The 14,604-nt window shown below is 40.6% G+C and overlaps 1 long non-coding RNA gene across 2 annotated transcripts in view; it reads right to left on the bottom strand.

Moving 5' to 3' along the window:
• LOC117796458 overlaps window positions 1–13,443 on the bottom strand; it is a 32,144-nt gene extending 18,701 nt beyond the window's left edge. For both annotated transcript variants that reach the window (XR_004620984.1, XR_004620985.1), the window contains exons 1-2: window positions 12,957–13,443; window positions 6,284–6,374 (exon numbers count right to left, since the gene is read on the bottom strand). This is a non-coding gene — a long non-coding RNA (uncharacterized LOC117796458). The remainder of the gene's footprint in view (window positions 1–6,283; window positions 6,375–12,956) is intronic.
• Between the last annotated feature and the right edge of the window lie 1,161 nt (window positions 13,444–14,604).

The raw sequence follows: 14,604 nt of genomic DNA, 5'->3' as shown, positions 1-14,604 counted from the left end.
CCATTTTATACTCTTTTTAACAATGTATGAGAGTTCCAGTTGCTCCACATTCTTGCCACACTTGGTATGTTCAGTCTTTCAAACTTTGGTGAGTATGTAATATTACATTAGTTTTTTTTTTTAGAATTTGTTTATTTGAGGTGGGGGAGGGGCAGAGGGAGTGGAATAGTGAGTCCCAAAAAGACTCCATGTTGAGGGCAGAGCCTGACATTGGGCTTCACCTCATGACACTGAGATCACGACCTGAGCCGAAACCAAGAGTTGGACGCTTAATTAACTGTGCCACCCAAGCACCGCAATATCACATTAGTTTTAATTTGCATTTCCCTCATGAATAATGTTGAAAACCTATTTTATGGCCTTATCTTGTGAAATGACTATTTATGTCTTTTGTACATATTTTTCAGTTGTTTAATCTTTCTTACTGATTTTTAGGAATTCTATATATATTCTAGATATGACACAAAGCTTTATTAAATAAATGTATTACAGGTAGCTTTTCCACATTCTTAATGCTGTCAGCATATCAGCAGATGTTTAAAGTTTTTTAGATGAAATTCAACTGAACAACTGTTCTTTTTTATGGTTCGTGCTGTTTGCAATCTACCTAAGGTCACAGAGATATCTCTCTCTCTCTTTTTTTTTCACAGAGACATCTCTAATGTTGTTTTCCAAAATCTTCACAGTTTTAGCTCTCACATTTAGGTCTTTGATCTATCTGAAATTAGGTTTTATGTATGGTGTGTGGCATAGCAATCACGGTTCATGTATTTCCATATGGCTATCTGGTTGCTCTAGCACGATTTATTGAAAGATTTTCCTTTCCCTCATTGAATTACGTTAGTCTCTTGAAAAACCCTTTTTAAAATTCTGGGTTTAAAAGAATCAATTGTACATCTATAGGATGGGCAAGACCAGTATAATAGCAGCAGCATACTGGATAATGTGGTTGACTTTGAGACACAGAAGCACTTTCCCCTTAGCAACAGAATCTGTAAATTTTAGCTAACACATATTCTAACATCATTTGAAGTTTATTGTGGCCATGTTATTAAATTCTGATCAAAGAAATATAAAAGCACAGTTGAACGTGCAACTTTCATAAAGTCTTTCAAGGTAAGAAACAAGTTCTTTTTTGCTAGATGGAATACAAACGTGATGGTTCGGGCTGGAGAGAAAATAGAATTTTCTATTTTTATAAATTAGGGACATTTTTTAAGATACAGAAAAAAGTACAGAGAATAAAATAACAAACACACCCATGTAACCACTAAGATTTAACGTATTTGCATTATCATACTTGCTTCAGATTTCCCCCTCTTTTTTAAAGAAATACAAATACAGATACAGTGAAGAGTTGAGGCCCCCTGTGTAGCCAGCCCTTTCCAAACCCAATCTTTTTGCTCCCTCCCCAGATGCACCCCTACTCTGAAGTTTATGTATGTCTTACCTTTCAGAGACAACTATAAGAATTCACTGGTTCTGCCTCCTCTGAGTGCTCCTTAGTTCAGCTGTGGTCTGTGCACTACTGGCTTAGGGATCACCTGGGGCACTTGTAAAATATATATAGAGGTCCCAGGTTCCCAACTCTTGAGATCCTATTTCAGTAAGTCCAGAGTGGGGCCTGGTCACCTTCATCTTATTACTACTTTCCTATAATTTTTTCCTTACATTTAAAAAAGCATGCCATGGGGACAAATCAAAACCACAATAAGACAGTATTTCAAATCCATTAGAATAAAAAATACATACAATAACAAATAGTGAGGATATGGACAAATTAGACCCTCACACACTTCTGGTGGGAATATAAAATGGTGCAGCCACTTGGAAAACAGTTTGGCAGTTCCTCAAAAAATAAAACACAAAGTTACCATATGACCTGGCAATTCCACTCCTGGTTATTCACTCAAGAGAAATGAAGGCATGTGTCTGCACCAAACCATATAAGGAATGATGTTCACAGCAGCATTATTCGTATGCATGAAGCACCCACTCTCCTTGTATGCATTCTTCTATGCCAGGCAACCTTTCTAAGAAATTTCTCTGATATAAGTAAACAGAATCGATTACTCTGTGGAGGACTGAACTTAGCATGGACTTTGGGAGTCAGACTTGGAATCCAATCCAATTTATGTTGTTTGCCAGCTATGAAAACAAATGGGAAAAACACCTACCCTGCCTAGTTTCTTCCCCAGTCTATTCTTAAAATACCAAAGTCATAAAATCTTGTTATAATTTGCTAAATCAGATTCAGCCTCAGATAGAGATAACCTAAACTTAAGCAAAAGACTTGGGAAGCCTGGGTGGGTCGGTCGGTTAATCATCTGACTCTTGATTTCAGCTCAGGTTATGATCTCAGGGTCATGAGATCGAGCCCCACATCAGGCTCCATGATGGACTTGGAGCCTGCTTAAGATTCTCTCTCCCTCTTCCTGTATCCCTCCCCCTCCACTGGCCCCCTTTCTAAAAACAAGCAAAAGACTTAGTCCAAATCATCTCATTTAACTCTTTGATGTAAAGTCAATCAATAGATCACTTTATTTGCAGACAAAGACTATGGTTATTCATTTATTACCTCTGATAATAATACGGAGAACACTATAGCTAAAATGTTTGCTTCCTGATTCATTAAGCGTTTTTTATTTATGGTAATTAATAAAGACACATGGGCACTTAAATCCATAGCTATAATTCTTAAGCTCTAGAGCTTATTTGTTTTATTGTTTTATTATAAAATGCTTAGCTATACAAAGAAGTACAGAGAATGAGATCACAAACACTCAACTGCTCAGTTTTATGATAATTTTTACTATGCTTGCCAGATTTCACTTAAAAAATAAACATTCCAAGCCTATAGCTGCAGAATCTCTACAACTAGTAAGCCAACACCAACTCGTTTAGAATATCAACCTAAATTATACTAAATGTAAAGTGAGAAATAGCTGTGGAGTTGAAATTAAAAATTCTGATCCATCCTTGGTAAAAAATATAGTGGAAGATTATATCAGCATTGACTGGAGACTGTCCCGGGAGTGCTGGCTGCTGCTTCCTGCTTCATATGTCCTTTCATGGGATCTACTTCCTTGTCTGTGGTCTCTGATACCCAACTCGAGAACTCAGGACCTAATGGAAATCAGGCCACAGGCTGGGTTAGGCCAATCGGGTTCTCTTTCTTGTGACTTTGAGTGTTGAGATGCAGATATTCTAGTGTATCCTCTACGTTAACACTAGTTGTTATGAAAGCAAATCATAAAGTAAAATGCACATCTCACCTCCATGCTTTAGAAATCTGTTGCCTGTTCTTAAAACTCCTTAGCCAGAGATAATCTTAGATAATGGTCTCCGTCACTCCCTCCTCTTCAGCCGGCACGCAACACTCTAATCACTATTACAAGATGACCTCAAATTTTCTCCTTGTCCTCCTGCTGAGAGGTGCAATCTGTTTCTCCCTCCCTTGAATCTGGGGTAGTCCTAGGACTGACTCTAATTCACCAGAAGGTGGGGAAAGGAAAGCTGTTTGACTTCCAAGGCTGCAGCTTCTGCATGGTTGCAGTACTCCCTCTTGGATCCCAGTCGCCATGCTATGAGAAACCCAAGCCAGGTGCAGAGGTCATATGGAGGAGATCCTTGATGCTCAGGTCAACAGCCTCAAGCTGAATGGCCAGCTGCTAGCCATGTGAGTGAGCCATTCTGGATGTTTCTGGCCAGTTGGGCCTCCAGATGACTGCAGCCCCTCCCAATAACACTTTGGAGCAGAAGTGCCCTATAGAGCTCAGTGAATCACAGATCATGAGAGATAATCAAAAGTTGTGGTGGTGATCGTATTTATATATATATATTTTTCTCTATTATTAATATCTTATCTTAGTACCTTTGTCACCATTAATGAACCAATATTGACACATTATTATTAGCTAAAATCCATACTTTATTCAGATTTTCTTAGTTTTTACCTAACATTCTTATTCTATTTCAGGATCTCATCCAGGATATTGGATTACATTTAGTCATGATGTCACCTTAGGCTCCTTTTGGCTGTGACAGTCTCTCAGACTTATCTTGTTTTCCCTTGACAGTTTCGAGGGTAGTCTTGGTCAGGTGTTTTGTAGGACATCCCTCTCTCAGGATCTGTCTGATGTTTTTCTCATGATCAGAGTGGGACAACGGGTTTTGGGGAAGAAGACCACTGAAGTAAGGTAACATTTCAGCCCATCACATCAAGGGTACATACTATAAACATGACTTTTCCCATTGATGTAGAACTTGACCACCTGGTCGAGATGCTCTTTGCCAGATTTCCCCACTGTGTGAAGCCACACTTAAGGAATGGGGAGTTAGGCTCCACATCCTTGAGGGTGAAGTATCTACATAAATTATTTGGAATTCTTCTGCCCAAGAGATTGTGATAGTGATTTTAAACCATTAATTTTTGGCATGGTTTAATACACAGCATAATATCTGAAATACACTCAAATCTTTTCACCATCTCCTGTTAGACTTCACCACTTATATATGGGACATGTGCTTCATTCTGCTTATAATCCCCTTCCCACCTCCACCCACTCACTCACCAATCAACCAATTAAAACAAACAAAAACCCCTTATTGTTCCAACAAAACTCAAGTGTTACCTCCTCTATCATGAAGCTTCCATCCAGAAGGAATTCTTTGCTTTGACCTAGCTCTCAATACCACACAGTTAATACCACTATCATTGCCCTTATGGTATGGTTACCTCCCTCAACTAGACTACAAGTTCCCAACATGCAGAGACCCTGCCTTATGTAACTCTGCACGCCATACTTGGGACCATCAGCGCATACCAGGTGCCCCATAAGTGTTTGTGAATTAAATAATTAATTGAATGACTATAGAGGTATATTTTTTTATAATACCACAATTTAAAAGAATAAAAGGGACAGCATAAATAAACAGCGACAGTCCAAGATGTATCAGTAAATCCACACTAGAACTGGAGCCTCCCTCGTAATGCACAGTTCCACTGTGTAACAGCTAGCTAGACCAGGCACTAAGAAAACTGATCACTGCATTCAAAAAGTCAAAGCCACATATAACAGACAAAATGGTATCTGTTTTCAGATCAGCGTGACAACATAGGCATATAAATACTGAATAAATTAGATCACACGAGTCTCTTTCTAAGGGAATCAGGCCAATGAAGTCCATATCCTCGCCTTTGGATTTCCTGATATGTCATTAAAGACTTTTTACAGCACATAATTTTCATATTTAACTTCTAAAGTGTGGAACAATGAGGCAGATTCATGGGTAACTGTGTTAGTGCTATTCAATTTTCTCTTTTACGTACACAACAGGGAAATTAAATAAGCCCTGAAGTGGTCCCTGGGAAAAATATAAGGAATAGTCACTGTGTCTCCAAAGGATTCAAGGGCTTCTGAAGTTTTACATTAATACTAACTCTGTCAACTTGTCTTCCTTCAGTATTTACAATAGCGGCTTTGACTAAAACAGCAGAATGCTCTGCGAGAAAGTGATTAGGTCATACAAAACTGCATTCTAGTGACCAGGGGACAAAAGCCCTCCCACAGAGAGCACCAGTAGCGCTGGCAGCAGCAAAAAGACTCCCCTCACGAAGGTCCAGGGCAGCAGACTGGGCACTGTCCAGGACACAGTGTGAGATACCCTTAGAGTGCCCAGGAAGGACTAGAGATGACTTTGAAAGGAGAGAAAGACATGAAGGTGATACTGAGGGTCCCATATGACCAGGCAGAGAAAGAGCCGAGCAGAGTCAGGACGTGGAGCCAGATACAGAGATATACATAAACACACAGATAACAATTTATATACAGGATTGACAATGGTTAACATTCATTCAAGCCTTAGCTTGAAAACCCAAACCAAATTACCATTTAAAAATTTTTAATAAAAAATGTCTAAAAATTATTGATAATGTCTTTGTGCAGCAGGAATAAAGGACAGGATTTTTACTTTTTACTTTATACACTTCTGACTCATTTTAATTTCTTAAAATAAGAATACAGAACTTGCACAATAAAACATTGCACAAATGAAGCATAAAGTTCTCTATGAGTTCAGTAAAATTTGTTTTAAATTAGTCATGGAGCATAACAAAAATGACTATCAAGAAGAAAAAAAAAATCTTCTCAACCTTAGGTTAGGTTTTCATTTAAATCAAGCTAGTTTCTAAATTCACCTAAAACAAAACACCCACTCTACTTATCCACTGCCTGTTTTTAATTTCCACCCAAAGTGTTTGCATCTTTAGTAATTCACTGACCTTGGAACTGCTTTCTTCCGACACTTCTCCCTCATTGGTTTGCATGGGAACAGACTCTGTGCAAAACTCTGCAGAAACACACAAATACTGCCTAAAAGAGGTGAGAAGAGAGAGAAAAAAAAGGAATTCAGTGCAAAAATCAGTTTTTCAAAGATTGGATTGAAACTGGATCACCAAGACGACGACCTTAAGTAATGTGTGTGTGTGTGCGCGTGTACACGCATCTTCAGTAGGAAAGGAAGGAGGAGGTAAGAGGGAATTTTCCCTACCTAAAGGGAGGAGAGTTAGGAAAGGTTGAAGACATCAGGGTATTAAACAGTTATAGATTTCTTTCCTCTTTTGTCTTGATTTTTGGCACAGGTGACAGCGAAAATCTTTAGCACGGTACAAACGGTGATCCATCAGAAAGGATGCCCACCTATGAAAGCAGTGGGCCAGTTGTTACGCTGTAGCAGGTCATACTGCCTGCATATTACAATAGGCTATTGAAACCGGCTGGGTTTCCTGGGTTTATCATTTATGTTCAATATTTGTGGTCTATTTTATAACTGAAATTACGGTACACGCTCATGGCGGATCCCACTTTTTCAAGAGGATTTGCTTAGTAAACTAAGTATCAGTTAATTCATTTTTATGTGAGAACAGGCTGTCCTAGGGCAAAACAATAAAAAGTAGTAATTTCCCCCCCAAGAATAAAATGAGTTCAGTTAGTTAAAATTTTATGAATTAAAATGTACCAAAAGGAAACTACTAAAAGTGTATGTAACGTTCAAATTTTCATTTGATATGTCATTATTGAGGAATAATTACTCAAACTGACACAAAACGAATCTCCATTACATTACAGGTAACCAATGTTTTAAAACCTTTCTAATACTTTAAAAGGTTCATACCTCCAAAATACAAAAGCTAAAAAAGATGCTTGCCAGGATGTGTGTGTGCAGAGAATCTCTTTATAAACGCAGCAGCCTGGAGGTCTGGTGTGGGAATCTGTTTTCTCATCTGTTGGGCGGGAAAGGAGTATCAAAATATGTACTGTGCTCACCTAATGGAGGCTTTTTGGGAACCAGTGTATATTTATGTGACATGAAATGTAAAACTGGTACAGTGGAAGCTCTGTTAATCAAGCCCCATTCACTCGCTCCAGATGAAGCGACACCGCCCATTCTTGCTGAAGCAGATGCTCACAGCAAGGAAAACAGGCTTTCTCTAGCTGGTTTTGCTTCTCATCCGTTTATGACAGTTGTGCAAAAATAAACTTGCTCTTTCTATGAAAATTAAGTTGATAGCACTAGAAAAAGTAAGCTACCTAGAAGGATGTCGTATGCAAGCTGCTTCACCAATGTCCTCAAGTTCTCATTCTACTTTACAGAAATAGAGACCATATTTCATAAATGATGCATTATATGGACAGTGGACAAAGAAAGACACCCCAATGATTTCTGTGCCATTTCCATTGGAATGTGCTAGGAAAGAGGAACCGTCTTTCACCTCTCCCGAGGTTTCCCTCCTGGCTCTTCTCTACATGCACAAGCTCCACCCCGGAGGATCCTGTCTGAATGGGGAGATCAGAAGGAGAAACAAGGCATGTGAGCACAGCCCTTTCCTCTGCTCTAAATGCAGATCCCTCACAGTTACCTGGGACTAGGTAAGCACGTTGAATATTGAGGTCAGTGCTAGGAAGTTCACTTGTCTACAGATGTAAGCCATATTCTCCAAAATAGCTTAATTAATGACAGATGATATTTTGGTCTCTCAAATACCCTACTCCTTTATTTCTCAATTGGTGTAGAACTCAGTAAAGGGACAAAGAGTGCTATTTATTGAGTATCCCAAAGACCCTAATATCTGGTACATGAGACTAACATTTTAATAAATATACATGAAGGAAAATTTGGGGGGTAAAATGCATGTGGACTTTATAAGGCAGGACTTTGGGCGGGCTTTGGCCTCCAGTGAGGGAGCAACATGTTTCAATCTTGCAGAGATTTACATGAGGCCGCCTGAGTTTTTACTGTCATACACCAGCTTTACACTATCGAGGCCGAATTAGAAGTTTATAAACCACAGGCCACACTGTATTTTGACATTAGTGATGACTGTAGTTATGGTAACTTTGTCTTCAGGTAAGTGGCTGTTTCTATAGAAACAAGACTGAATACACCAGGCACACAAGCCTTAGCACAGGCTTGGGGGCTTTGCTGGCGACAGCGAGGGAAGAAGCAACAGTCAGTGGTGGTGGTGGCGGCAGCCGTGGTGGTGGTGGTGGTACTGAAGGCTCATCTAAATGTCAGCTGTGCAAGTGGCCTCAGCATACATTGGCCACTCCGGCCTAGCAAGCAAATGCCAACTGTGCTGGCCTCAGCAAACGGAACAGGGCATTAGCAGGCTTGGTTGGGTTCAAAGTACAGAAGGCTGCTGCCTGACCTTGAATTCTGCAGGCACAGCTTTTCCTAAGCAGACATGGCTAAGGCAAAGATTAGACTTCAGGGAAAAGAGACTTTCTTCATACAGGCCTTTTAGATATTAATGAGTGGAACAATTATTTGCTGCACATAAGCTACAAGGCAGCTGAATTTCAAACAGCACACGTGCTACAGAACCAGTGAAGTTCTATGTTTCAATTGTTTGTGCTTGGCTTACACAGGCAATCCAAATGGGAAATGGAAATTAAAGAGGTGTCTCACTATACTCACAGAAGGCAGGGAGGCAGGCAACTTAGAGGAAGGGAAGGAACTTGGTAACTGGGGCTGCCACTAGTATAAATCTCTAAATATTGCAAAAAGAAAGTGATACTTCAAGTATTAATCTTTAAAGAAGAAGACAGTGTACACTGGTTGGGTTTTTTCGAGATATGGTAAAGGCCCAGTTCCAAATTTAACCTCCTGCTGGCAGATTTTTCCAAATTAGGTGGAAGTGTCCAAGTAATGAATTCTGTACACTGGCATGGGCTAACTAGTAACCTGGAGAGGCTCAAACCAAGAGGACCTCACCCATCCTCCCTCCGTCAGATACCAACGTGGCAAGACTGAGTACAATGTTCTGAGAACATACTTTTATCAGAAATTACTGCTCATGGGGGGCATCTGGGCGGCACAGCAGTTAAGTGTCTGCCTTCGGCTCAGGGCATGATCCCGGCGTTAAGGGATTGAGCCCCACATCAGGCTCCTCCGCTATGAGCCTGCTTCTTCCTCTCCCACTCCCCCTGCTTGTGTTCCCTCTCTCGCTGGCTGTCTCTATCTCTGTCGAATAAATAAATAAATAAAATCTTTTTAAAAAAAAAGAAATTACTGCTCATGGGCAGGAGGTAGGCTTACTTTCTGAATCTGGTAGGCTATGGGGACAGTGCTGAAACAGTTTTGTTTAGCCTTGGAGTTCATATAATTTATATACTGTTCTGATCCATTTTAGGATCAATTTTGCCAAAGAAAATACCCAAGAGAAGAGTGGGTGGTAGTGGGGGTTTGTCCTCTTCAAAGTGGGAGGAGGACTGTCCTGAGACGCCCTCTGCCCTAGAGGGGAGGGACACACCCAATGTGACCTGGATTACTACTTAAGACCAATGTGCTAGGAGAAAAGAGCCCTTGTGTGTTAGGGGAGGAAAACTTGCCCACTCTGGATGCTTCCTTCCATGTGAGGCAATATCCCTCCAGTACTATTGGCCTTATATGCCTGACACATTCTGTCAGGGTGCAGTGACTTGTCCAGTCAGTGAGTCTGGAAGGGGAAACTAGGCTTCCATAGTCCAGTACCCCCCAACTCCTTTCCTGTGGGGCACTTATCCTGCTTTGCTGCTTCCTTCTTCCAGGAGGCGGGTCTGTCCCTGGCTAGTACTGCTGGGTGAAGAAACCTGTTAAGTTTCAGAGCTGAATATCAGAAAGATGACCTGCTGTTAGACACAAGCCAGTTCTATGTCAACTTAGTAATAAAAGTGAAAATCTGTTCTCCACCTGCCTTGCTCCTTTATCCTATATGGATATATAGGATATATATGTGGGAGAAAATGTTTTTTATCAGGTCCTCTTCAATTCCAGGTTATATCTGGAACATCTCCTCTTCAGAATTAAGTTTTCTGCATTGGTCTTATCTTCCCAATTACCCCATTACCATAATACGAATAGCAGACTTTTACTTTATAATCTTTTCAACTCTATTTCTAGCTATTCCCCATGCACACACTATCCCCCACTTCACTCAGGCAAATCTTCTCTCGATTCTCTCCACACAATTTGCTAATTGAATTTCTTTTAAAAAATTTTTTTATTTAAATTCAATTTAATTAACATATACTGTATTATTAGTTTCAAATTTAATTTCTATCTATGCAATTCATACCCATTTGAAAGCCCTTCCCCTCACCACCAATTCACGTCTCTATCCTTGTAATATCCAATTTTTATTTCTAAAAATCTTTCCTGATTAATACCATATAGTTTGCCTACTTACTGTACGTCATATCATACCTATTTTTCTATCTGTCCTTTCTTTAATTTGCCCTTATTTGTGTGTGTGTGTGTGTGTGTGTGTGTGTGTGTGTGTGTGTGGTTTTGGAACATTCTTAATATTTTTTAAGGTGTTTCTTGAAAAAGCCTTGATGACATTCTTGTGAAGCCACAGCTTATACTTGTCTAAGGGTCTAAGTGAATTTTACTGTCCTTCTGACAAAACGGAAGGAGGATAAAGTAGGCCATGCAAAAGCATATGGTTGAGCTAGGGGTTCCACTTGGGAAGTGACAAAGGGGTCAGCGTATCAGTGCTAAGAGAGTGATGAAAAATCAAGGCAAAGTCCACTTATGTGAAAATTCACTGGAGGGGTGAACAAGTGGTAGTAAAGCTGTCACAGATGACGTGACAACACAAGCATCTGATTTCTGTTCCAGCACATGATTTCACCTCAGAGCTATCACCAGCTTGCCGTACGTGGTAAGTGACCTGCAGTCTTGACCTGGCAGTGCTTCAGCACACATGGAACAGGACTCAACAAATGTTAACGACAAACATGAGTAAAACCGTACATCATACCACACCCATGCTTGGTCTTCTGTAAAAGTTGGCAAATACATTCGTATCTTCAAAGCTCTCCAGGATCTAGCCCTTACCTGTCTCTCCGGTGTCACTGACCAGACCCCTTTTTCTTTGATCCAGTCACAACAAACTACTTACAGTCTCACAAATATGCCAGATTATTTCTGATTTCCATGTCATACTACTCCTTCTGCCTTTCCCTCCCCTGGTACCACCAGAGAACACCCTACTCTTATCATTCAAGACTCAGCTTTTGCAAAGTATTTCCTGATCCATCTCTAGGCAGAACTGGCGATTCCTTCCTCAGTGTCCCCAGTGGATCTTGTCTGAATTCTATTATATGATCTGTAACCCTCTACTGGCTTTACTTGCTTACATAGATGCCTCCCTTATGACACCGTCAACTCTTTGACACCAGACACTGTATCTCGTTAATGTCTATAGTCACAGTTTACTTAGAACTGTATACCTGGAATTTAATAGTCAATAATTTCTATGTAGGAATGACTGAATTAATCAACTAAAGTCCTTTTTATTTAAATTACAATAGATAATCAATTAAATAGCTATTTCCTGGGCTCCTACCACACACCAGATGGTGCTCGGCTAGAATGCTGTAGTAGAACAAGCTTTGGCTTTGAAGGAACGGAGTCATTCATTCATAATTCTTTGTCAGTTATTAGCTGTGTAAGCTTGGGCACTTAGCATTCTAATCTTCATTATTTTCATCCATAACACTGGTCAGGAGGAGGTTATAAGGATTAAATGAAATAACATATGCACAGCGCTCAGCAAGGTGTCCAGGAGCAGCCAACAGGCACTAAAAAACCTGTGAGTTCCTTCCCAAGAAGTCTCAAAGGGTTTACAGACTAGTAAAGGAGACAGAGACAAGTAACTCTAATGTAAAATACTGAATGCCTTATTATGGTCATAGTAATGGGTGCACCTAGAACACAGATGAGAAAGAAATTCTGCCAAGGTGGCCTAGAGGAGGGGACAACAGGTAAGATACGAGAAAGAGCAGTGATAGCTGCATTCTTCTCCCCTCTTCCAAACCCCAGGTGAAGAGAAAAGCATCAACCAAGGCACAAAGGTACGAAAAAGAACTGTATGTTTGGGAAACAGAAAATGGTCTGGTATGGCTTACAACAGGTAGGGGTGCACTAGAAAAGCAGCCAGAAACACTGACTGGAATTAGGTTCTCAAGCAGTTTGTAGAATGGCATCTGCAGCAACTGAGAGCCATGAGAGCTGTTTGAGTAAAGGAGTGACATGAGTAAATACATCATTTTGAAAGCTCGTCCTGGCAGTAATGTGGACGACAGCCTGGAGTTAGGACAGACCAGAGGCAGAGAAGCTAGGAATACACTCACAGAAAACTGTGGAATTGCTAAATCCTAATAACAAATTCTAGCTTTATAAAAGGATGAGGCACCACATGTCACTATCAATCATTGGACTGATGTGCTTTTTAAAGGGACCTACTGAAGTAGAAATGCAAAGAACTGATGTGATGGCCACTTTAAACACCCTCGTGGAACAACTTGGGAAAGGAGCAATAACGTCAAAATGTACTTTTCTTCCTTTTAAGATGAAGACTCTCCCATTTCACTGCCAATACACGGTGGATTGAAATTTTAAAAACTTACCTCTGACAGTATCCTGGGGCAACACAATCCCGTGACGATGAGTCTAGACTACATTCAGTGCAAAAAACCAAAACCCTGAAAAGAGAGAAAAATCACAATGAGCTGGGCACTCATAGCAAGATGCCACGGGAAGCGGCGGGGCACAGTTCTGCATCGGGCAGCCTAGTAAATACCAGGCTCTTCCGTCTAGAAGCTGTTGACTGTTGGGCCAGTGGCCTAACCTCTCCAGGAGCCTCAGCTTCCTCACTCAACACCTAAAACAACAGCAGCACCTTCCTCATAGGGTTCTTTGGAAGTTTACATGGAATATGTATAAAACAGTATAGGGCAGGGCACCAACCACATGCTAGGTAAAGGTGAGTGGTTATTAAGAGTTTGAACTGAGAGGTGCCTGGATGGCTCAGTCGGTCGAACGTCCGACTCTTGATTTCAGCTCAGGTCATGATCTCAGGGTTGTGAGGCTCCATGAGCAGTGCTGAGTCGGCTTGAGATTCTCTCTCTCCCTCTCCCTCCCCATGCTCAAGCTCTAAACAAATTAATTAATTAATAAAATCTTAAAAAAAAAAAAACCCAAACAATGTGAACTGAAATACCTTCTGAAGAAACACTAAAACCTATATTAAACTTCTATTATTGATTTTACCTTATCTGTTCTACCAGAAAAATGCCAAGTTGCCTTTTCAACTTCTCCATTTGACATGAGGATGTCTCATAATCACTTTAGATTCAATGCATCCCAAATGGTACTCTTCATCCCCTGCCCGGACGTCATTCTCCCGTCCCCGCTGCCTTATCAAGGATACCATCCCCGCCCAGTTGCTTGGGTCAGAACCTTGGGTTTATCCTGGATTTCTCACCCTATCCCAGGCCTCTCACAGCCCCACCAGCAATCCTGTCATTTCTGATTCACAGCATATGAATTCTTCACTTCCACTGCCATTATCATTCCTTGCTAGTGGAGGCCTCTTAGCTAGTCTCCTGCCCCTACTCTTGCTCCTCCCCAGTCTGTTCTCAAATAATGGCTGGAATGGCCTTTTCAAAATCAAATTGGATCAGATCAAGTTGCTAATAGATGCAGTGAAAACTGTATTTGGTTCATGATGGAATGCCTCTCTCTTTATATATATGAAATACATACTTACATATGTGAACATACAGATACATGAATATATATGAAATGAAAGGCACTTAATATTAGACATCTAGAGGTCCCAAGTCAGTCCTTTCATTTTACAATGGCAGAAACAAATGCCAGAAGGAGATCCTGCTCAAGGCTGGACCTCGGTGTGTGTGCAGAAGTGGTCAAAACAATGCTGGACAAGCCCTACAGAAACTCATCTGTGATCAGCATCCGTACTGCTGTCAGAAAGCCTGTCACTATTTGGAAGTTGGGCCCTTAGTTTCACAATCAATTTAATGTTTCTGTCCAAGAAAGTGCATTCCATTCCCCACAGCTGCAGATTATGAGTTACAGCTTTAGTTCCACATCATGTCTTAGTGTTTGAGGGGGTGCTTCAAGGAAATCTTGAAAGCATCTTGTTGCCCTCTTATCTGTCATCACCTCTCCCTCTGCTTGTTTTTTAACAGTGTTTGGATAAATAAATCTCAGATGGTTGGACTATGATGAGTATTAGTGATATTTTATTAT

The sequence above is a fragment of the Ailuropoda melanoleuca genome, chromosome 15 (genome assembly GCF_002007445.2).
Source record: "Ailuropoda melanoleuca isolate Jingjing chromosome 15, ASM200744v2, whole genome shotgun sequence".
NCBI lineage: Eukaryota > Metazoa > Chordata > Mammalia > Carnivora > Ursidae > Ailuropoda > Ailuropoda melanoleuca.
The sequence above is the reverse complement of the archived record's forward strand: the minus strand, read 5'-3'. Positions and strand labels throughout refer to the sequence as shown.